The sequence below is a fragment of the Panthera onca genome, chromosome D3 (assembly GCF_046562875.1).
Source record: "Panthera onca isolate mPanOnc1 chromosome D3, mPanOnc1 haplotype 2, whole genome shotgun sequence".
Classification (NCBI taxonomy): Eukaryota; Metazoa; Chordata; class Mammalia; order Carnivora; family Felidae; genus Panthera; species Panthera onca.
The window spans coordinates 60,105,183-60,130,260 of record NC_138350.1 but is presented as its reverse complement, the minus strand read 5'-3'; the positions used below and the strand labels follow the sequence as shown (position 1 = coordinate 60,130,260).

Genomic DNA, 25,078 nt, shown 5'->3' with positions numbered 1-25,078 from the left:
AATACTCCCACCATGGCTTATTGCAATCTATCAATGTGACATTTCTGAAACTAGAGACTGAAGAGATAATTGGCCATTAACACACCACCGTATAGTACTTCCAGGTACAGATATAATAGACATAGGACATGGGTAACACAAAATGTAACAAAATAATTAGAAAGTAATACATTTTAAGTACTTATTACCCTTGTTTTTAGTGTAGTTTATTTCATTGTAAGTTAATATAAGTTCTAATAATGGCAGTATTTAAATTAGCTTGTGAAATTCCTGCAAATGTAACAATTGGTTCTTTTGAGCTGATATGAACTGACTCCAGCAGTGGCACTTAGTTCTGAAATTGAATTCAAAAGAAACCCTGTTATTGGAAGATGCAAAATGTTATACCTTTTAGTTACTGGGACTTGGAAGGGTTAGCTGAGCTTCTGGAGGTTATGCCTCTAATTCCAGGGAAGGAAAAAGAAAATTGGTAAATTACATAATTTTGTGTCAACTATTTGCAATGATGTTTATGCTAGATATCATTGCTCAGTATTTTAATATATAGTTTTTTGTAAGTTTATGTGTCTACGTTTGTATATATATATTATTCTTCAGTAGATGTTTTTATGAAATTTTAAAATTGCCCTATTGTCCATACATTTTAATCTCTTAGGAAGCTAAAAAGCAAAGGATTATAACAAAAAGTTATAGTTTCTATCAATGAATGGAAATATTGATGTGCATTTCTAAAAGTAACCAGCAACAGTTGAAAGGAGTTGTATCTTTAAAGCTCCTATAAGCTGTCAGGAAAGTGATTGTAATTAGGACAGTGGCCAAGATGATCAGGCTCTGTGTGATAAATTATTTGCTATTGGTGCCTAATTCTGAGGGTATCACCTCACCTGTTATGAAAAATCTGTATAGGTACAGATGGGCATTTTGAAGAACAAAACAGACCATAAAACATTTAAACTCTGTGTCAGATCTAAAGGCAAGAATAAAATTAACATATAATTTGCATATCAGCAGTAGGTAAAGAGAGCAATGTTGATGGAAATAAAAGGAATAATACCAATATTACCTTAAAAGTTGATTTTGAAAAAACATGGAAATGGTCCATAGTTGGTATGATAAAATTGATATATTTCTCAAAGTTGCCTCTGAAATCAAACTGAAGCACACTTTAGTGATTGTGGTGTTTCCACAGGAAAAAGAGACAGGTTGATGTAGGCAAAAATGCGATGTAGGCAAAGTAGGTGTGGCAACTGGGGAAGGTATTGCTGATCTATCTGCAAAAAGCTACAGTTGGTTAATAGAACATACCCAGCAGCAAGATAAACAAGAAATTAACAAGGGTATTTCTCAAGAAATCAAGAATGTATAATCAGGAAGCTAACAGCAATTACCCAACTAAAAAATCATAATTTTGCTAATTTCTAAATTTAACTCAGTTTTTAGACCTAGTACCTTGATTGAAAGGGAGACAGGATTCCTAGAAAGGACATTGTAATACCACAGCAAATGTATGTGGTAATGATTATAGAGTTCTTACCAAAAAGGATCTATGGTCATTTACTCAAGTAAATGTTAGAAGGGACACTGATGGAAAGCACAAACACAAACATTTTTGAGATTGTTGATCAAAAGATATTATTTGTCATAAATACCCAGACACTTCATCATGCCCCCACTGCACTGTTATAGTTGAGTTGAATGAGGGCCTGGTAATAAATAGAATACTGGACTAGATTTGGCTCATAGGGGCTCCATTGTGTACATGGACCCACCAGTGGTCATTTCTCTGGTTCTCAAATGTATACTTGAAATGTATATTCCAACTTGGTTGTTGGGAGAACACTCATATTACATACTTGGCTTGCAGGATAAAGACTATCAAGGTGGTGGAGGTCATGTGACAACCTTTTATACTGCCCTTCCCTAAAGCAAGACAGTAAATCAAGGATAGATTACATCATTGTGGGAGATAATTGCCACCCTTAATGATCTAAAGTATGCCAAGTAGTGGTCCTCTTATATCTCTCTTTATTGCACAGTCTGGACCTTACAGAGGCCAGAAAGATCATAGAGGAGGATACTAAACTCAAAGTCAAACTCAATCATGTAGTAATCCCCAATGCAGCTGCTGCACTTATCTCTGATCAGGTATAGTAAATCTTTGGTTTGCAAGCATAATTCATTCTGGAAACATGATTGTAATCCAAGGCACTTGTATATTAAAACAAATTTCAAGACCAATTGGCTCAGTTGTGATCATGCAACATTTGGCCTTCCGTACTACTCGTATTACAAGACATTGCTCATTTATCAAGTTAAAATTTATTAGAAATGTTTGCTTGTCTTGCTGAACACTCACAGAATAAGTTATTTGCAGTCCAAGGTTTTACTGTAGGTGGTATTCTGTCATTTAACTGGTGCATGCATTATTTTCTATTCCTACTAGAAAGATGGATCAGAAACATTTGGTATTCCTATGGGACAGAGAAAGTTTACATTTTAATAAAATTAAGTTTTATATGGGCACCTGGGTGGTTCAGTTGATTAAACAACAGACTCTTGGTCTCAGCTCAGGTCATTTATCTCACAGTTCATGAGTTCAAGCTCCACATCATGCTCCGCACTGATGGTGTGGGGTCTGCTTGGGATTCTCTCTCTCTCCTTCTCTCTCTCTCTCTGCCCCTACCCTGCTTGCACTCTCTCTCTATAAATAAATAAATAAACTTAAAAAAATAAAAAAAAAGTTTTATAAAACGTATAAGTATAAATAAATTTATAAAATAAATTTTATAAAATTAAATAAAATAAAATTTTTATAAAATTCTATATACAAAAACAGGTGTCAGGCTGATATTGCCCATCAGTTATAGTTTTCCAATTCTTGGTCTACTGACCATGAGGAATGGGAGGTAAATCCCGAGGGTTTGTATGCTCCATTTGTTGCTTTTTCAATGAAGAGTCTTTTATTTTTCTTCAACTAGAGGTTGGAGGGCAGGGAAGAGGACACAAACTATTAATGAGGGGGTCTAAGCCACTTTTTTAGACCCAGAGAATTCAGGGGAATCTGGATATTTACAACTTAAGAGTATGTTAATGCAAATGAACAGATGTCCTCTTCTCATCTCTCTTTCCCAAATAGGACCCTGACCGGGCATATCTGATTTTCAAGGTTTGCAAAATTATCTTCCTCTGGAGTTCTTTCACAATTCTACTTAAGACCTGGGCCTTATTCTCAGCTTTCTTGACCCTCTTTCTGCAGGAAATGAGCCCTTTTATTGACTACCACAGAGGTCCTCTGACTTTCATCCTTAGCCTTTAATAGATAATTAATTACCTTCCAATTTTCACTGATTTTCATCAAATCATATGTTCCCCCCAACAGCAGCCTTCAAATTCTATTTTGCTTAGAATTATTATCTCCCCCAAATTATGAACAGGATGATGCATTACTATATATAGCCTATGCATTTTTTTTCTATCACTATGCTATTCAATCTTAGCATCAATGAGATAATTTTTTAAATGTTTATTTATTTTTAGATGGAGAGAGTGGAGGGCAGAGAGAGTAGAAGACAGAGAATCTGAAGGAGGCTCTGCACTGACAGCAGAGAGCTCAATGCAGGGCTCTAACTCATGATCCATGAGGTAAATGACTTGAGCCAAAGTCCGAAGTGGGATGCTTAACCAGCTGAGCCACCCAGGTGCCCCAGCACCAATGAAATTATTGTAAATTTCAATGCTACTACATACAGAGACTATCGATGCTCTGTCTCTAATCAGTAACTGGATCTTCATTGCTAAACAGCTAGAGTGCGATTCTACACTAAAATTCCATTTTAAATCTACTTTCTTGGACTACTCTTACACCAACCATTACAGGTGAGGATTCCTTAGGAGAAAGACTCTGTGATGGAAAATTGAGTGCTTATTATAAGCACTCTCAGATCCATACAGTAAAGGCATTAAAGAAAGTGGGATTCAGCAGAAGGATAATTAGGGCCATAGTTAATTCATATCATAGGTCTCAGGCTATAGAGGAGTCTAAAGCTGGGATGGCCCTTCAGAATTGTCTTGACATGGAGCAAGATGCCAGACTTAAACTCCTCCACTGACCAGTGATTGGATGTAAGATGTTCCTGGGAAGAGGATGAGACTTTGGTTGAAATGGCTCTCTTTGGCCTAGAGTAATTTCTGGGAGGTCTCAGACAGACTCTGTAAATCATCAACTGTCTCAGCAGCTGGGGCAATAAGTCCCGAAATTTGGGGTAGGGGATGAAAGCCTGGTGGTACAACACACTGTCCAGTACAGGTGAGTAATTCTGGAAGAAGTAGTAATGAAGATCTTTGTCATGTAAACAGATAGGGTTTCAAATATCAGGAAGAAGAGAGCTCATGAACAAAAGTCAAGAGACAAGAAATCATATAAGAGGACTGGCAAGTGGCCCATTCATGGGGTAGAACCATGATAAGACAATGCAATTGCAGTTGTGAAAATTGAGACTCTTCATATGTCCATACACAGAGGCCAGCCTAAACAGTTTAAAGCATACAGTGTGTCTCTTTTCTCATACAGAGGTTTATAACCTAGTTGGCAGGTATCTTGAGATCAGGACTAGAACAAGGGTGAGGCAAATGAGCCACCTAAAGTGCAAAATTTAAGGAGGCACTCACTCTCAAACTCAACAGTCTGGTGCATAAATTTATAAATGTGACTCACTCTATCGACACCACTGAGATCACCAGGCTTTTTATCAAATGGTGCCTTGCCTTTCCTTCAAATTCCTTTGGGTCTAGCAATCCATTAGTTGGAACGATCATGCTTCCTACAGAAGGTGGAAAGGGGATTATTACTTCTTCTATCTAAATCACTCAGTTAATATTTCCTAGATCACAGGGGCGCCCAGGTGGCTCAGTCGGTTGAGTATATATATATATATATACTGAACCGACTTTGGCTCAGGTCATGATCTCACGTTTCGTGAGTTCGAGCCCCACATTGGGCTCTGTGCTGACAGCTCAGAGCCTGGAGCCTGCTTCAGATTCTGTGTCTCCCTCTCTTTCTTTGCCCCTCCCCTGCTCATGTTCTGTCTCTCTTTCTCTCTCTGTCTCTCAAAAATAAAGATTTTTAAAAATTATAAAAAAATAAAATAAATATTTCCTAGATCACACAATCTAGGGATATTGTCACCATTAGTAATGGGATGTCATCTTCTTTTCCGCTTCTTGTTCCCTTATTGCGATTTCCAATAGTTATGCAAAAGAACATCCTTTGAGCCCTACTAGGGCCAGCATAGTAATGATAGGTATCTTCATGCCAATTAAGAATACTAAAAATGTTTCTAGAAATTGTGTTAAATAATACCTGATAGAAAGCAACCTCCTTCTATGCATTCTCCAATATCTCATTATGTGAAAAAATTTGAAACTTGAAAAATAAGCCAACATTTGTAGTGGTAGATTTGTTCTTAATTTTCACGTTTTTATGACTTCAGTGCTTTGACTGAGGGATTTCCATGAAGAAGATGATGAGAAACATGAAAATATCATCATATCACTGATTTTCAACTTTATCTACTTGATAGGATGCATCAGTTGAACATAGACATTAGCACATAGTTACTATGAGATACAGTACAAGAGAAGTTAAAGACATGTAGAGACAAAGAATGGACTAGGGTTAGGGTTGTTGACACAAGCATGTCATTCTGATGCCTTGAATTATTCATGCAAGCTTATTAAACATATTGAAGATACTGTATTGCTAATTTGATTTGAAGACCAAAAATAAGCCTGTGAACAGAATATGAACAGAAAAGAATGAAGATCAAATGGCACTCATTCTAAATCAACCTTATTCAGTGTCAACTAATTAATTAGCAAATCCTTAGATAAACTTTGTGATGCAAGTGCCCTCATATCACATGGCAGGAGGCTTGGTTTGGGGTAGGGTGGGGGATAAGGTAGATAGAGGCTGGAAGGGTTAGGCACATGGGCTCTAACACCCTTCCAGGGAGAAGCAGGGACCCCTGCTAACTTTAGATCTCTCAAACCAGTGTATATGTCAGAGAGACTATGCGAATCAATAGAATAAACATTGGCCAGCTTCCTGGGGCTCTCAATTTTTAGCATAAAAATTTAAGTGAGCTGAGAAGTAATTTTAAACATTTTTATATTACAACAGACACCAATATATTTTATGGAATAAATGCAAGATATGCATGAATTTATAAGATAAAACGGAGACTTCAAAGAAATTTCACACTTGCTATGGGCCACTTAAGTTTAGATTCCAGAGCCCTGGGCACACATATCACTTTCTTTGTGCTGATAGGGATGCACCATTGAAAAAGTTGGAGAATCTGTTCTGCAAAATAGGTTTGTTTTATGGATTCTTTCTGAGCCCATTGGCATTTGGAGGGGGAAAATGAAATTCTACCATTGGGTTGGATTATCTTATTAGTGAGGTTTCTAATAATGTCTAATAATGTTCCTGGAGACTTAGCAAAAGATTTGACATTTCTATCTTCTCCCCAAATTGATGGCAAAATAAACCCCAATCTTGGTGTGCCACTAAACCACTAATAAACCTAAAGTACCTGAGGAAAGAGGTATACCTGTCCACTCTGCCTGTGAAATAGGCCTAGGCCATTCCAGCTTTGAGGCAGCAGACTCAGGTCAAGGGCTGTGATTTAAAAGATTCTCTTTCAGGAAGAGTACAGACTTACCTAAGACTTTGTTACTTTCTAAACCAGGAGGTAAAGAGAATGTCTATTTCTTTTAATAGATAAGGTGTCAAGTCCTAGTTACAGGACAATAATTCTGTCTAGATCAGATATGGGCAAACTTGGCCCCACAGGTCATATCTGACCCACTGACTATTTTTATATGGCCCACAAGCTAAGAGTGGTTTTTGCATTTTTAAATAGTTGAGAAAAATTCCAAAGAAAAATATTATTTCTTCACATGTGAAAGTTACATGAAATTCGAACTTCAGAGTCAATGTTTTATTGGAATAAAGCCACACCCATTTGGTTCTGTGTTGCCTTTGGTTTCCTTTGTGCTACAACGGGCAGGGTTGAATAGCTATAGCCTAAAATACTTAACTGTTTGTCAATTTTTGTATTAGAGCATTTTAACTTAATGTGTAGTCCTAGGACCAGCAGCATCAGTACCATCTGGGATATTATTGGAAATGTAGAATCTCAGGCATGATCCCACCTATCCTAAACCATATCTGGAATCTTGACAAGTTTCATTATTGATTCCTATGCACAATAAATTTTGGAATCACCAGCCCAGGTCACAAAGACCTTGAAGAGGTATGTGCTCCTTGAAGCTCCAATTGGCTAGAGAATAATGGAGGAGAAGCAAATCTTAGACCAGGACTACACAAGCTAATACTCCCCATGGTTGCTGAAAATGAAAATAAACTCCAGAGTCACTTTTTTTTTTGCCCAGAGAAAAGTGTTTTGATTAAACCAAGAGAATATAACATGAACAGCAGATATCAAGACAGAAATGATTCTTCTAAAACAGGATTTTATTCTCCCAAGACACTCCTTCACTGGAATAGGATGCTGTGAGACCACCCTGGATCCCAGAGTATCCTGGAATTATAGCTCCAATGAAGCTGTTTATGCTAGAATACAGCTCTGATGAAGAGTGTCTGGACTCTTACTAGTCAGACATCGACCAAAGAGAGTTAAGGATTATATAGGATCTATTATACAGATTCAGTATTACATAGACTCTTGAGTTCTGTGCTCAAGAGAGCACCAAATTTCTTTCTTCCTTCTTTTTTAAAAAAAAAATTTATGTTTATTTTTGAGAGAGAGAGAGGGGTGGAGGGACAGAAAGAGAAGGAGACACAGAATCTGAAGCAGGCTCCAGGCTTTGAGCTGTGAGCACAGAGCCAGACGCAGGGCTCAAACCTGAGAGATCATGACCTGAGCCAAAGTCGGACACATAACTGACTGAGCCACTCAGGCACCCCTTGTTTCTTTTTCATGTTAGTGTTCTCTTCAATCCCAACAAACGCATTCACAGGCATGCATGTGCACATGCATGCACGCACACACACACACACACATACACACACACACACAGAGCCTGTGGTTAATTTGAACACTCACTATAATTCCTTCTGACTTATATTTTGTGTGGAAAGAAAAATGGGAAAAAATCATTTTTATTAGCTGTAACCATCAAAAGGATAACAAAAATGAGATGTGCTGTTTTAGGAGAGAGCCAACCAAAGAAGACAGGTGTTATGTATATAGACTGAGATCCATCAAAAGCAAGGAAAGAAATTTGTACACTGGAATTTGGACTCTAGGTGTACGTGATGCACTACTACATATGTCTTGTGTTTGCTGCTATGGGTGAACAAATCCATGCAGCAGGATATATGGAACTGCTTGATTTAACAGAGCCAAAAAAATCACACACATTAACTCTGTGGTAAATGTTCACTGTAATGACAAATGTTCCTGATGGTTAGGATTTCTGAGTTTTCCCCCAGTTTCACTAGTCCTTTAGAAAGAAACTAGTATCATCTTGCTATTGATTTTTAAGTACAGACCTACTTAAACCCATATTTACATTGGGCACTGTGCTGAATACATTATAGACCTTAACTCATTTAATTCCTATAACATAATGCCAGGTAAGGTAGGCATCATTGCTCTATTATAGAGAGGAAGTGACTGAGCTCAGAAAGATTCAATAATTTGCTCAAGTCACATGGGTATTAGGAAAAGAGCCAGGCTGTAACACCACACTCTTTCTGTCTCATTATACAGCAAAACTGGTGGGTCTCCAAACAGAGATGTCACTGAAATATCAAGAGATGCTTCACCTGTGCTCTCCCCATTGTTTCTAGTCAACTTGTACAAAAACTTCTTCAATTTTGGGACCTCTCCAAGCACCATGATCATTTTGGAGCTAACTAAAACAGAATCTTAACACCAAATTAACAGTGGGAAGTTCTTGTCTGCCTTGCTTATGTACACCTAAGGTTGACATGCATCATTTACCTCCTTCTTCTAGACTATAAGTAATAGACCTTTGCTTACAAAATGTTTAGGTGTGTATAAGGTCAAAACAAAGACTTACTGAATATTGGGTGAAAACACACACAAAAACAATCAATTACATATAAGGCTTACTCTGTTGCAGTTTTTACTAACATAAGATGAATGATGATAAACACTGTGGGAAATAAAAACGTTGCATGGGCAGTAATAAAATGGATTTTGGGGGGCACCTATGTGGCTCAGTCAGTTAAGCATCCGCCTCTTGATTTTGGCTCAGATCATGATCTCATGGCTCATGAATTCGAGCCCCATCAGATCATGATCTGAGCCTAAATCAAGAGGTGGATGCTTAACTGACTGAGCCACCCAGGTGCCTCTCCTCTCTCTGCCCCTCCCCTGCTCATACTCTCTCTCTCTAAATAAATAAATAAATAAATAAATAAATAAATAAAATAAATAAATAAATAAATAAATAAATAAACTTTATTTTTAAAAAGTTTTTTTTCAATACTAGATTGGGCTCAAAGTTTCAACCTATCTTCTCTATGTGATTCTTATAAAGATCGGAAATGAATGACTCCCTCACTCTTTCACTCTTACCCTGAATCATGAAAATTAACAAATTTTGTGGTTAAGGAACCTCCATTCTCATGCTATCCTAAGAATTAGAGCTAGGAAGACCCTTGTATCTTTTCTTGCTTCTTATGCAGTAGGCATTTGTCTTTCCTAAAGCATGGTATTATAAATATGAGAATAAGAAAACAAAGTCATCATTATTCTGTTCAATGTGGATTGCATTGCCAAATATCTATCCCTTTAGAAAATGTATCAGCGGTGCCATGTCCTACAATGTATGCCAGTATAACCACAGGTCTCTGCAACCTGTTTCCAAGTTCCATGGAATGCCTTTAAATAATGATGACATAAAACTTTAGAAACAAAATCATCAGGATGGTAAATTGAATCACAAATTAAACATAGAATGGCTCTGCTTATCCTACAAGATAAAAATCTGTCATCTACGTAAAGACACAAAATGGACAAACACAAATTGTGTTTCAGTTTCCTCGTAAAATGTGAAGATTGAATGAGACAATAGAAATAAAACATTTAGAATGTCTGGCACACAGTAAGTGCTCAGTAAATATTAGTAATGGTTTAATAATTATTAGTTGTATTCAAGGACTCACTTCATTTTGGTCAATAGCTTTTCATCAATTATTAATGACCTTCACTATTATACGGTGGCTTTAGAAAGTGGTAATTCGGCTGCTGTACGCTAACATGGAAATGACAGACAAATATATTCATACCACTCAGATGTGAAAGTCAAGCCCCCTCATGGGGCCTTTCATGGGACATCTACCCTGAGGGCACAGAGTCAGTTTGAATGTCCTTCCCTCCCAGTGGGAGTACCATTTGGAGGACACAGTGGCCTGTCATCTCTTTCAGAGGAGCCACCACAGGAAGCCTGATTTGGGCTTAATGAACAGCCTTTGGGGAATTTCACATAAGTGGTCATTAATGTTTTGCATATTTGCAAGGTGAATCCATCCCATTCTTCAATAGGACTTTACCACAACAGACCCTGTGTCCACTGGTCCATCCCACAGTACAAAAGGTGAAGGGGGAATGTAGGGGTACTGTGCAGCACGCAGAGGGTCAAATAGATAGATATTCAGAACTCAGATTGGATTATGGGCTACATGTTGATTATAGTGTTTGATTGGGGTGGGAGGTAGGAGGAAGCGTGATAGGTATGAATGTGTGACAATTTCTCTGATTAACATACATTTATATATTCATATTTCAGAAAGACAATTCTAGAGGACAGTAATCTGCCTTAAGTTTACTTCCTCATGCATATTTGTTGTATTTAACGACATCTTTCTTGATCATAATGCTCCCATATCCTTCATGCATCATGTATATTTTTCCTTGATCACTATTTCATCTAGGCTTTCAAATTTATTTGCATAAAAGTCTGTAATACAGTCTCTTGTGATTTTTAAAAATCTATTTGTTTCAATGGTTGTGTACCCTTTCTCCTGTCTTATTCTTGTATGTTTTTGTTTTCTTCCTTCATTTCATAAATGAGCTAGTGGTTCGTCTATTTTGTTAAATTTTTAAAAAAAAAAAAAACCCCAAGATTTTTATTTATCTGTTAGATCTATTTCTCTATTCTCTTCCTTAATTTCTTCTTTCATTTTTATTCTTTCCTTCTTTGTCCTTTCTTTGTGTTTGCTTTGTTGTTCTTTTTCTAGTTGTTTGAACTGGGAATTTATGTCATTTATGATCTTTCTTTCATTTTTACTGATAGTAGGGTTTAATGCTATGAATTTTCCTCTGATCTCTGCTCTAAATGCACCCCATATGTTCTGGTGTGCAGTATTTTCATTGCCATTCTTTTTCATAAAAATTTGTAATTTTGGTTTGTATTACCTGTTTTACTAAAGAGTTGATTCACAGAAAGCTTTAAAATTTTTCTGTGTGAAGGGTCTTTTGTTTTTGGTTTCACTGATGATAATTTCTAATTTTATTTCATTACTATCAGAATGTTGTTTATATTTCCACTTTATGGAAATGACAAACATTTCCTCCTTAACTCAGTTTATGACCGGTTTTTGTGAATGTGCCATGGGTGCATAAGCAGAAACTGTAGTCCTTTATTGGGGTATAAAGTTTAATATTTATTTATAAGATCTATCTTATTGATTACATTTTTAAAAACCTCTGTACCCTGACTGTCTACTTCATCTCTCTTATTCTAGAGTGATATACAAATGCATCTTATTATTAGTGTTTCTACTTGTCTCCTTGGATCTCCATACTTTTTATTTCATAAAGGTGGTCATTGTGTTCTTCGTGCATATATATCCATATATGTTATATCTTCACTGTTAATTGTGACTTTTAACACTTAAAAGTGTTCTTTTTCACATTTTATGGCTTGGGGTTTGAATTCTACTTTTTTTGATACCAGGATTGCTACTACTGCTCTGTTTCTGCTTCCCTGGTACACCTCTGTCTACTCCTTTATTTTCTGTATTTCTGACTTTCTTTAGTTTAGGTGTCTTTCTTCTATCGTGCCTATAGTAGGGTCTTGTTTTGTGAGCCAAATAGGAAATTTTTACCTTTTATTAGATCATTTGAGTCCATTCAAATTCACCAAAATGACTTTTTGGGTTTGATTTCAACCCTACCATAATATTTTGTTATTACATTTTTTATACTTACTGGGTTTTCTGTCTTTTGTTGGTGTCTATATTTTCCCATCACTTCTAAAATATTATGTTGTATTTAGGAAGGTTTGTATGTTTGTTCAGATGATAACCTTTGTATTTCTACTTTTCTTAAATGTTCTTATATATATGTATATATGTATATATACATATATATATATCTTATATATATGTTCTCATATTTTCTTATTTAATATTTTCCTATCTGATTTCTCAGTTTTTTCAGCATTCTTTAATACCTATCTATAGCCTAGCCTATTCACCAATGAACTTATTCTATTTTTTTGTTTTGTTTTTCCTTCCCATCTTTTCCCATTATTAAGTGCTTTATTCCTACTTTGTCACAACATTTAGGACTTTTACAATAATATATAACATTTTCCACAGTACACAGCATTTGTACATTAGTTGCCAACATCATCATGTTTTGTATTGTTTGGGGAGAAAATATTAGGAGGAAGGTAATGGACTACTGACTTTGGGTTAGTTACCCAGAAGTCCTTGTATTCATATATTGAAAATGTCTTACACCGCTTGCTACTTTAGGCCTTGTGTTGGTCAAAGTTTGTTATCAGCCCTGAGATCTGACAAGTCCTGGGATTCTAGCGGTTTTACTATACCTTGACCTTGTAAACATGTCCTTTAGTAAACTTTCCCCATATTACCTCTTTGAATATGTTGAAAAAATAGTAGTGGCAAAGTCTACTATTAATGGGGTTTTACTCATTTTTCCTAGCAAGTTCTGGTGTAATGTTTGAGAGTGTTCATATTATACTATTTGGAGTATAGATACTTATATTGCTTGTATTTTTTATTGTGAATTTTACTCTTTAGCAGTTAAAAGTGATTTTTTTTTAATCTTTTGAGGGTTCTTTGGTCACAGTTTAAACTTCTCTGATATTAAGATCATGACCTTTTGCTTTCTTAGTTTTTCTAGAAAGTTTTTGTCAATTTAAAAATTTTCAAGGCATCTGGGTGGCTCAGTTGGTTAAGCATCCTACTTCGGCTCAGGTCATGATCTCACAGTTCGTGGATTTGAGCCCCACATCAGCCTCTGTGCTGACAGCTCAGAGACTGGAGCCTGCTTTGGATTCTGTGTCTCCCTCTCTGCTCCTCCCCCATTCATGTTCTGTGTCTCTCTGTGTCTGCATCTATATTATGGATTTAATGGTGCTGGGATTTTGCTTTGTAATCAAATGATCACAGATAAAAGTCATTTTCTTTTTAAAGGTGAATTTAGGGGTGCCTGGGAGGCTCAATTGGTTAATCGTCTGACTCTTGATCTCAGCTCATGTCGTGATCTCACAGTTTGTGATTTTGAGCCCAGTGTTGGGCTCCATGCAGACAGTGTGGAGCCTTCTTGGGATCCTCTCTCTCCCTCTCTCTCTGCCACTCCCCTGATCTGCTCATTCTCTCCCTCTCTCCCTCTCTCTCTCAACAATAAATAAACTTAAAAAAAATGAAAGGTAAGTTTAACTAATTTGAATTTATTGATAAGATATACATTTATGGCCTTAATATTTATCTTTATATAACCCTTTTGTGTAGTTTCTTATGCTATTTTATTTTTTAAAGTTTATGTATTTTAAGAGAGAAAGAAAGAGTGTGAGGAAGTGTGAGCAGGGGAGGGGCAGAAAGAGAGGGAGAGAGAGGATCCCAAGCAGTCTCCACACTATCAGCACAGAGCCCAATGCAGGGCTTGAACTCCACAAATTGTGAGAGCTGAAACCAAGAGTGGGTCACTTAACTGAAAGCAACCCAGGCACCCCTCCCATGCTATTTTAAAAAATGTGTTCATGATTCAGATATTTAAGGAATTACAGAATTTAAGAAAAATTGTATTTTTTTTCTTGTTACCTTTATATTAACTTCAAAGTACCAGTCTATTAAATATTCACTATGGGCATCTCTCTTCATCTGCAAATCTCTCTAATTCTATTTTCTTGATTAGCATCTATTTTTGTATTTTAGATAAGCTTTTTACTTCAATTGATATGATTCTGTCTCCCAACTACTAGCTTTTTTTTTTTAATTTGTGTTATTTGTGTAGTTGTGGTATTCTCACACATAAAGCTTTGTTTTTTGTTCCATCACCCCATTCTCAGATTTGTTTCAGTTGTAGGTCCCCAGTTAACCATAGGCTTCCTACATGGCCAATACTTTTGCTACAGGCTTCCTAGTGATATCTTAATTGACTCTGTTTTTTGTTTTTTTTTTTTTTACTTTAACGTTTTTTTTTTTCTTTTTTTTTTTTTTTTTTGAGACAAGAAGAGACAGAGCATGAACAGGGGAGGGTCAGAGAGAGGGAGACACAGAATCTGAAACAGGCTCCAGGCTCTGAGCTGTCAGCACAGAGCCCGATGCGGGGCTCAACTCACGGACTGTGAGATCATGACCTGAGCCGAAGTCGGCCGCTTAACCGACTCAGCCACCCAGGCGCCCCTTAATTGACTCTCTTATTGAAGTAGAATCCTGAAGTTCACATTAGATGATCTTTCCTTAATTCTTGCATGTTACAAACCATTTGTTTCTTGATGTTATAATTGATTGACCTTTGATCTAGATATGAAATCCTTAGGTTACTTTCTAGCTTCAAAGAATTGGTATGTTTGGTCCCACTGTCTTCTTGTATCGACAGTAGCTTTGGAAAACTTATGGCCCGACTTTCTTGCTTCTTTGTTTCTACTTATCATAAGTCAATTGCTTATTTCTCATGATGCCCTAGGATTCTTTTTCCATAGTCTAAGTTGTGTGCCTTTACTATGATGTGTTTCAAACTTGGTCATTCTGATTACTCACTGATGCAGGCTATATCTTTTAAGAAGTAGAAATAATTATTATTATTTTTTTTTCAATATATGAAATGTATTGTCAAATTGGTTTCCATACAACACCCAGTGCTCATCCCAAAAGGTGCCCTCCTCAATACCCATCACCCACCCCCTCTCCCTCCCACCCCCCATCAACCCTCAGTTTGTTCTCAGTTTTTAAGAGTCTCTTATGCTTTGGCTCTCTCCTACTCTAACCTTTTTTTTTCCTTCCCCTCCCCCATGGGTTTCTGTTAAGTTTCTCAGGATCCACATAAGAGTGAAAACATATGGTATCTGTCTTTCTCTGTATGGCTTAAGAAATTATTATTTTTCAACTAAATGATAATTTTCTTGGGTTACATATTTCAATATTTTATTTTTATGAATTTTTTTGTTTTTTTATTTTTCTTCTAAGGACTCCAAATGTATGTAGGTTGAATCTCCATTTAATGTCTTTTTTCCTTATAAATTCTTTTTTTTTAATTTCTATTTTATTTTGCTTGTATTTTCCATCTCTATATCCTGTGGATATTACTACATTTGTGTTCCTTTCTATTTTGCCTACATTATGTAATTTTTCTTTTTTTTTTCATTTTTTAATGTTTATTTTTGAGAGAGAGAGGGAGAGAGAGGGAGAGAGAGGGAGAGAGTGAGAGAGAGTGTGAGTTGGGGAGGGGCAGAGAGAGAGGGAAACACAGAATCCAAAGTAGGCTCCAGGCTCCAAGCTGTCAGCACAGAGCCCAGTGAAGGGCTCGAACTCACAAAACACAAGATCATAACTGGAGCTGAAGTCGAATGCTCAACTGACTGAGCCACCCAGGTGCCCTACATTTCTGTGATTTTTTTGAATTCTACTTACTTCCTGAACTATTTTAGCTCATAATATCCATCCCGTACTCTTTCCCCATCTGTTCCTTAATGTGTTATTATTTTAATTATTTGTTTCAAAGCAGAGTTGGACATAGTGTCTTTCTTCATTGACGGTGAAATGTTTGGTTTTCATTTTTAACTACACTTGGCAACTGTTTTTTTTGCTAGTTACCTTTTCCTATTTTCCTTGTCATGTCTTTCTGTCAGTCTTGTGTTTGTTTTTCTTTATTACCTTTACTGAAGGAAGTGAATTTATTCTGCACCAGATATTTTCAAGGGGCTCTTGTGGCAGTTGAAAGTTGAGAGCGTTTTCTGGTAGAATTGGGATCTTTCATAAGGCCTAGGTTTTTGTGTGCGAGTCTCTGTGACAGACAATTCTCCCAGCTAATGGGGACAGGCAGCTGTTTTTTTGTTTGTTTGTTTTGTGTGTGTGTGTTTTTTTGCGGGGGGGAGGGGTTGTACCTTTAAGTAATCTCTTTTCCTCTGCACCAAATTATTTTATAAAACCCCAACTTGTCCATATGGTTCTTGGTTTGGTAAAATCATCTGTGCTTTCTGATTCTCCAGCACCAGCCAACACAGAAAATTGTACTATATCCTTTATATAACTAGCACCTCCAAAAAGCTAGTTATTACCTATTATATAATAATAATTATTATTATTACCATTATACTTATTATCTGTATATATAGTAATGCTGTCTGTTGCCCATTAAATTAATAAATTGATTTATTATCTTCCTGAAGGAGCTTATAATCAATCAATCTGGTGCTACAGTGCATATAAAGAGGAGCAAATGAAATATCTAAAAAAAGTGAAATGGAATGATACCTGCAACAGGTGTCAGAGAAGTAAGGGTCTCCCTATTAGCTCATGCTCAGAACAGGAGAAATGAGACCATATTTAAGCCCTTAAAAAAGAAAAAAGAAAAAAAAAACCCTGAAATAATACTGTTCCTTAGTGTGTCACTTTCTGCTGCACTTTCTGCTACATATATAGTGATGTATGTTATCTAACATCAATATCATATGCCATTTTTAGGTTAATATTTTATAATTAGTGCTCATTTACACTTAGCAATACATTTTATTGATTTCTTTGCTCACTGCTGTTGCTTAAGCTCCATTTTTTTTCTCTAGGATTCATCTATTTTACTTGTTGGAATGTATGCTCTGGTAATTCTTTCAGACTTGAATTATGGACACTGGAATATCCATGTCCTAAAAAAATCTGAAAATGTCTTTATTCTGTGCTAAAAAATTAATAATAGTGTTCAACATAATTTTCTCTAAGAATCTTGTGGAAAATGGACTTCATGCATCCAGTGCTACTGATGAGATTCTGAGGTCAAGCTATGTTGCTTTGTTTGAAATCCCATTTATATTTTTTCTTTTTCTTAAGACACCTCAGGGGCATTATGTTTATCTTTGGATGTTTAGAATTTTACAATATTTCTATGTGAAGTCTTTTCTTTGTTTTTGTTTTGGTCACACAGTATGTGGTGGGCTCTTTCAATCTGGAAACACATCTTTTCTTCAGTCCTGTGAAATTAAAAAATTTTTGTCTTTGCCTATTTCCCCTCCATTTTCCTTTGATCTTTTCCTGGAACAGTATTGAACACATGTCCAAATTTCTTCCTATGTGCTTTTATGTGTTGGTCCTTTTATACTCCATTGGAGTGGGGAAAACTCAATTCCACCTTGCTGCAAAATATTTTCCTTTTTAGCATATGAATAGTCCACTTTTCAACTTTTCACATTTTTTCTTCAAGAATTAAATTTTCAGTTTCCAAGTTTTCAAATTAAATCTTTTTCTTTAAAAAGTAGTCATAATATCCTCTTGTGTTTCTCAGAGATATATATAGTATCTCCTTTACTATCTTGTTTGTTTTATGCACTATTTCTGTTAGTATATATTCTTCCATTTGCTGTGTTTTCTGCCTTTCTTTCTTGATGTGGCTCTCCCCAGGTTATGCTTGGCTGTATGTTTATCTTTGTCTTAGGATCCGCTGTTATTTTTCCACTAATGCTGTGTCTGTTTGCATGGACTGTGTGGGCTATGGGCCAGGTCACAGCCCTGTGGTTTATCCTGATGTCTGAATAGAGTTACAGTGAAGAAAGGTGGTCTAGGTGTGGGAATACCCTATTCACCCAGAGCTTTAGCAGCCACTCAGCTATTGTCTTGCTTTCTGCCCTGTGAGCTCACATTTATTGTGGTTGCCTGGGCCCAGGCACCACAGGTGTTGACTGCCTGGCCAAAAGTTTGAGGGTAAGGAGAGATGCAGAAGTTCTGAACGGTGCCACCCAAATGAATTCCTCTGCAATTGTTTTGGTCCTGATCTGATCCTGACACCACATTTTTAAAGCTACTTCAATTTTTTTGGTAGCAGTCTATAGTCTGGCTCAGGTTGCTTTCCATATTTTATGTATTATTCGTGGTTCCTCATCCAATGAAGATACCCCGCCAGTATAGCTGTGGATTCATTTTCTAATGATGCTATTAATTGGTGACAGAAAAGGAGGCTGTGCTATTGGCACCATCTGCCCTCTTGGATTTGCAGAGTAGCGATTAGATGTAACACTGTACATAGTGATAAGGAGACATTTCTAAAACTTTCTTGTTCATATCACTTGTTGGTATAATGATTCCTTCTAATTGTCAATTGAAAACAACCACCAACCCTTAAGGATTGATGTTTCAACCCTACAACCTAATCAACCTAATAGTGGCTTCTTGGATACAATTATTGCTCTTTATCGCTGAATTCACTGGGAGACCATTGGAAAATCAGGAGGCATGCCCAGCTAGAACAATAATCTTCCTTCCTTCTCCTTATTTAAATCCTCAACTACAAACATAAATCCTGTTTTGAGTGATCATGTTACAAATAATGAATAATAAAAAATGTATCTTAAATCCCCTGTCCTTTAGAGCTCATCTCTTTCAATAAGCTTTCTCTAACCCATCAGACTACTTTAACTCCTCCAGCTTCCTGGAAGGGTTTCAAAGTCAAGGATGGGAATGCTTGTAGGGGAATGAAGGGTCATCATGTTTGTTAATCGAGACTTTCCAGCTGGCAATACTTGGGTTGTAGGTTTTGCCTCTTCAACGTGACGTTGGCACATAAGAATAAAGATTTTGTTAGGAATATTGATAAAACAGCATTCAGTGGGGAAATTTTTTGCATTTTCTATTTCACCAATATCTCCAGAAATAGGAGCACCCAACCCCACTTGTTGCATCCATTCGACTCTCTTTACCCCATCAGTCCTGCTATGTCTTACCTAACTCATTCCTTGAATATCTGCCGTGACTCTTGGGAACCTATTTCTCTGCTCTGTCATTCTAACTGCTATAAACTTTTCTTATTATCTGGTCCAAGCTGCTTCTTCCTTAGCTTCAGGCCATTGCACCTACTCCTGCCATCATCTGACACTGTGAATAATTTCAACCCTTCATTTATAATGCTACCTCGAAGGTATTTGCAGTCTGTGATCATGTCCCTCCTGAGCCTTCCTTCTCCACATCTCCAGCTTTCCCCAAACTCTCTTGCTAGTTTGTGGAGATTTGTTTTCATCCTTTATGTATTTCTCTAGGTTTCTTACTTCCTTCCAAAGAAAGTCAAATATTGCTGATGTTCCAGGTGCTGTGGCATGCAGGAGGGGAGGCATGCGACTATTATCCCTCCTCGCTGTGTGTGTCCTCTTTAGAGGAGAGCCTCAGAACTGATAATGGTGCCTCACATAAAAATAAGCATAATCCCAGTCAACTAACCCTGTTAATAAATCAGAGAAACCCGCCATTCACCGGCTGCTTCCACTGCTCCCAGGGTCTCTGTGATATAATAGGGCATAATTCACTCCTCACAAACACTTAATACCGCATTTCCGCCATTTACAATCTGATAATATTCAAATACTATTGCTGTATTATGCAGCTCACAATTGCAGATGCGATTCCATAACAGCCTCACACTTTGGCATGCATTATGTAAGTTGGTATAAAATTGCCTGTCTTAAAACTCTTCTTCAATTGCAACCCAATATCATCGTTTCACACACAGAGCTTCGGGAACATTAAAAATTTAGCTTCTTCCCTATTTAGCAGGTTCTGCAAAAGGGAGTAAAACAGACAAACAGATGTTCCCTCTTCTGAGTCCCCAGGAGGTCTGAGGCAGAGTAGAGAGACCCTGAAATGCAGACAACAGCAATGACACTGAAGATGCATTTATTCAGATTTTTAAAAAGAGAGAAATAGAGAAACCTTTCATTGTCTCCTCTGGAAAAGTAGGAATACTCTACGTGACATTGGTGAACGCTCCTCTAAACTAGAGGGGTTTTTCCATGTTATCACCTTATGGAATGGAATTTCCCCATCTCACAATTATTAATCAATTCCCCACATGGTTTCCTGAAAGGGGAAGTGACGTGTACACTTTGTTATTACTAATAGTAGATGTTAGTAGCTCAGAGACGAGAGTGGCAAAAAACAGCCCGCCCCTTGCCACAATCTGCCCTGATGTCAAATCCTTTAACAAGAACAAAATTTTTCCATTTCCAGAACTCAGAATATGTGGCTGAACATGAACACGCCCTCAGGGAGGGTGGTGTGGGGATTCTCATTCATCTTAAGTGGTGAGAGACAGATGTAAAACCATTTCTAATTGCAAGTTTTGTTGGAAGAAGATAGAAACAAAGGCTCCCGCTCTGAAGAAGGTGGGAAAGGCACACAAAATAGCATATAGCAAAGGGAAGATAATTCTTTAAGAAGACATTATCCTGGCAAGAAGTCTGTAGGAAGAAGGAAACAGAATATGGAATTTCTAGCCCTGGCTCTCTCTCCAAAGAGGTACAGGATTCTGGCCAAGTCACCTACACTTTTGGGCCTTAGTCTTCTTTATTGATAAGCTAGGGTTTGGGACTACGGGCTTGCCCCACCCTGACACACTAGGATGACTTTGCTGACGAGCAGACCAGAATATATTACACACATTAATGTCTTCAGGCTTAGATCAATGAGAACTTAAAAAGGAAAATTGTGAAGGTAACATAGGGAGATAACACATACAGACAGATGGTTTGCCAATTAGTCATTAAGATTTTTTTTCTTTTTTTTTCCTCCCCTCTTGCTTTGCTGTCCTTTGCCTTTGAAGATGACTGTGCTAATGCAGCCGACTCTCCACGTGTGGGTGTGGCTGAGAAGATGAAAGGGGCTCCAGGATGCCTTTCCTTTCCTTCCTAGACTTGGTGAGGAGGATCTGCCTTCTCTGCTCCTTCTTTGATTTATGCTTCTGGTTATTCGGAGACCAGTTAATCCTTAGTGACAGCAGCTGACCACTACCAGAAAACTTCAGAGAAATACTCCCAGCTACCATTTCTGGGAGGAGGGATTTGTCTGACAGTTAGGGGATGATTGCTATTGTAGGACTGCAGCTGCACATGAGACGAGGCGGGGAGAAGCTGCTGCTTCCTTCTCATGGCTTCTCTGAAGACCACGTGAGGGCAGGGGGATTGAACACTTTGAAGTTAAACCGAAAACACAACAGACAGAAACAAAATTGAGTGGGGTGAAAGATTTATTTTATTTTTTGGAAAATCTGTCTGATTTACCTGAAATTGTTGTACTGTCTAAGAATATTTTTTTCCTTAAAGTAAGCTCTACACCCAACATGGGGCTTGAACTCAGGAGGCTGAGATCAACAGTTCCATGCTCCACTGACTGAGCCAGCCAGGTGCCCCTACAAATATTTTTATAATTGGGTGTTTTCCCCATTTCTGGTCCTCAGTTTGCATACACACACACACACACACACACACACACACACACTTGATTTACTGCGTTTAAAGATCTGAGTATACAAGCTAAAATGGTTCAAATCCTTCCATTTTAAATGTTTGTTTATTTATTTTGAGAGACAGAAAGAGAGACAGACAGAATCTGAAACAGACTCTGAGCTCTCAGCACAGAGCCGGACACAGGACTTGATCTCACCACTGTGAGATCATCACCTGAGCCAGAATTAAGAGTCTGATGCTTAACTGGCTGAGTCACCCAGGCACCTCCAAATCCTTCCATTTTAATCTGCACTTTAGTTAGATAACAAATATGGTAGATTACTTCCAGAATACTTTGCTTAATATGCACATATTTTATAGTAGAAAGAGTCCTCATGATTCTAGCCTGGACTCTTACCTTGACTAGTTGTGATCTACAGGAGAATCACATTGTCCTCGGATCTTGGGTCTCTGATCTATAAAATAAGGAGAATGATGTATCTGGCCTCTGAGAGTCTCCTCAGTAGGAGGATTTGGCGTTGTACCATTAACAGACAGGTTAGCTAAGTAAGAATGCCAAAGGAAAATAGAAAGCAAAGAAATATGACAGGATATGGAAGGATGCACTAACTATGCCAGAGGTTATGTCAGTGGTGGGGTCTAGATGTAAGCCTAATGTGATGGGGAATCAGATGGAAGGTGGTTGAGCATTGCCAACGTTTCTTCTGCATAAGTATGCTGAGGGTCAGCATTCTCTAACCTCTCATTGTTTTAAGTGAGAAGCAATTAGAAAAATGCTGTTTCATTATAAGTAGACATTAAAAACTGAACAGGCACACATATGAAGAAATCTTAAAACCTAAGATTTTTCTTAGAGGCAATGATTGATTTTAGATTTGGCCACTTAATGCTCCTGGAAACAGCACTTAAGAATGCCCCATAGAGGTGGCTGTTGGCTCAGTCATTTCAGCATCTGACTCTTGATTTCGGCTCAGATCACGATCTCCAGTTTGTTAGATTGAGCCCTGGTTGGGCTCCACACTGAGTGTGGAGCCTTCTCAGGATTCTCTCTCTCCCTTTCTCTCTGCTCCTCCTGCAACTCTCTCAAAATTAGTAAATAAACATTAAAACAAAAGAATGCAATGTAGGCAGTGTTGAAATTAAGATGTACAAGACATTTGGAGCTTGAAGCACTGTTTCATTTTAAAAATGTTGATTTCAAAGTTACCTAGTTTAAAAACATATGCAACTTTTTGTTGATTTAAAAAAATATGTGTTTTCACAGACCTCTTTAGTACAGATAGAAATGAGGATACAGTGGCAATCTCAAACAAACTCTGACTAGATACAAACCAAGAAAATGCAGACGAATCAATAGAGGTGGAGAAGGATAGAGTCGATAAGGTTCCTCACAGCTCCAAGGGCAGATTCAAATGAAGGGTTGAACAATCCTTTGCTAAATCTAATAAAAATTAATGACTGTGTTTCCATTCTCCATACATTTATCAATTTACTTAATAAATAAGTAGCTGTTAGGGAAATGCGTTAGGTACTAAGGATATATCAGTGAACAAGATAGATACATGAGATTGACCCCTGTCCTCAAGAACCATATAATTTAACAGAGAACATAGTCAGTGAGCAAGTAATTTCAAGTATGATGAGAGTTATAAAAGGGCAAAGGGGGCAAACTAACTTAATCACAGAGACAGAGAAGCACCTTAAAGAATGTCGTTTCACCTGAAAACTTCCCAATGAATGGGATGAAGGCAGGCATTGGTCATTAATCCCTAGCTGCCAATGAGCACTTTCCCCTGGCTGGAGCTAGATGGCATGGCTAAGGGGAAATGGTAATAATCGTGATAATGGAGGGCAGATGTTCTGGGAAGAGTACAGTCCAGGAGGGAGAGCTTGAGGTGAGAAAGCAAACTGCGCAGAATAAACAAATTGAAAAATAATATAGATAAAGACTAGATAGAGAGATGTAGATATAGACATAATTAGAATATAAAAACTGAAGAATTAAAGTGGCATTCCTCTGAGTAGTGGTGGAAACCCCCGATTTTGCTGGATGTTATGGTGTAATTTAAGGGACCTTCTCTGACTGCTTTATGGATATTGGATTATAGAGGAAGTAAGGGGTATCAGAGTGCAGGCTCCAAAGAATTGATGTGAGATGTAAGTACTTTATACACATGAAAACAAAAATGTACTAAGAAAACCACAGACTAAAAAAAAGCCACTAACAACTGAGGATGAAGTCCAGACTGTGGAAGGGAGCTCTGTGATGAGGAGAGAGTCACTGTTTTTATGAGGAATGTGTGCATGGAGGCCCAAGAAAATTTCTAATGAAGACATGAGAGATACTGGTGAAAAAGGGGGACTGGATCCCACTTCTGTGTTGGATGTCTTTATAGGTAGTCAAATTGCTAATCTATCCACCTCAGTAAAAGAAAAGTAAACTGGAGAGGGGAGGCAGGCAGGCAGAGGGTGAATTTAGCAACCTTGACTCATACCAGTTGGCTTGGCAAAGGTGAGTTAGCTCTGGTCAAGTGGACAGTGTAGGACACTGTGGAAGCAAGAGTTGAGGTGTCTGGCTTGAAGCCCATTCAGCAGAGCTGTCCTCTGAATGGACACTCCTAAGTTTCAAGAAGCAAGTGGGAACCTGGGACAGGTACAGCATTCAGCTTGGCTAGTGTCCTGATTGATCTGTGGGCACTTGCTTTGAACAGATGGGTCCCAGGAGTCTGAACAGCATGGACACCAGCTACACAGAGGCCATCATCAATGATGGGTCAAAGTTAGGCAGAAAAGCAGAGGACAACAGCAGAAAAGGATTAAAATTAGGCCCAGGATGATAAGGAACATTTGCCCTTACCCTCCATTGCTTTGTCCTTGTCCCTAATTCTTGAGGAGGTAGTCATTAAAAGAAGGACAATGGCAAAGAAGTGAAAAGTGCCAGCCAGTCCTCGAGTCAGTAGTAGCAGACGAAAACATTTAGAATCAGATAAGAGATGGAGCTTTTCGTATGGACTGACCAATTTTAATATTTGAAATCACTGTAAAGTGTTAGAATCTTCCCAGGATGTTGTTAAAAGGTAGAAAAGAGGAGGAGGGGATTCAACTTAGCACACTTTGAGGCAATGCTTGGAAGAAATGAAAACATTCCATCTTAGACTCAAGTGGAAAGAGATGCCTTGGTAAACAGGTTGGATAGAGTTCAGTGTGGCTGCTGCCCTGATCCCCAGGCCAGACTCTCCACCCCCACGACCTTGCCACAGTCTTGTGTCAACTTACTTTCAAGAGAGATAGATTTTTGAGGTCTTTCCTGAATAGCATCTGGGCCCAG

The 25,078-nt window shown here is 37.7% G+C and overlaps 1 long non-coding RNA gene across 1 annotated transcript in view; it reads left to right on the top strand.

Annotated features, from left to right (window-relative positions):
- LOC132665944 (uncharacterized) overlaps positions 1-21,590 on the top strand; it is a 560,511-nt gene extending 538,921 nt beyond the window's left edge. The window contains exon 5 of the long non-coding RNA XR_009604363.3: positions 21,108-21,590. This is a non-coding gene — a long non-coding RNA (uncharacterized LOC132665944). The remainder of the gene's footprint in view (positions 1-21,107) is intronic.
- Positions 21,591-25,078: the final 3,488 nt, after the last annotated feature.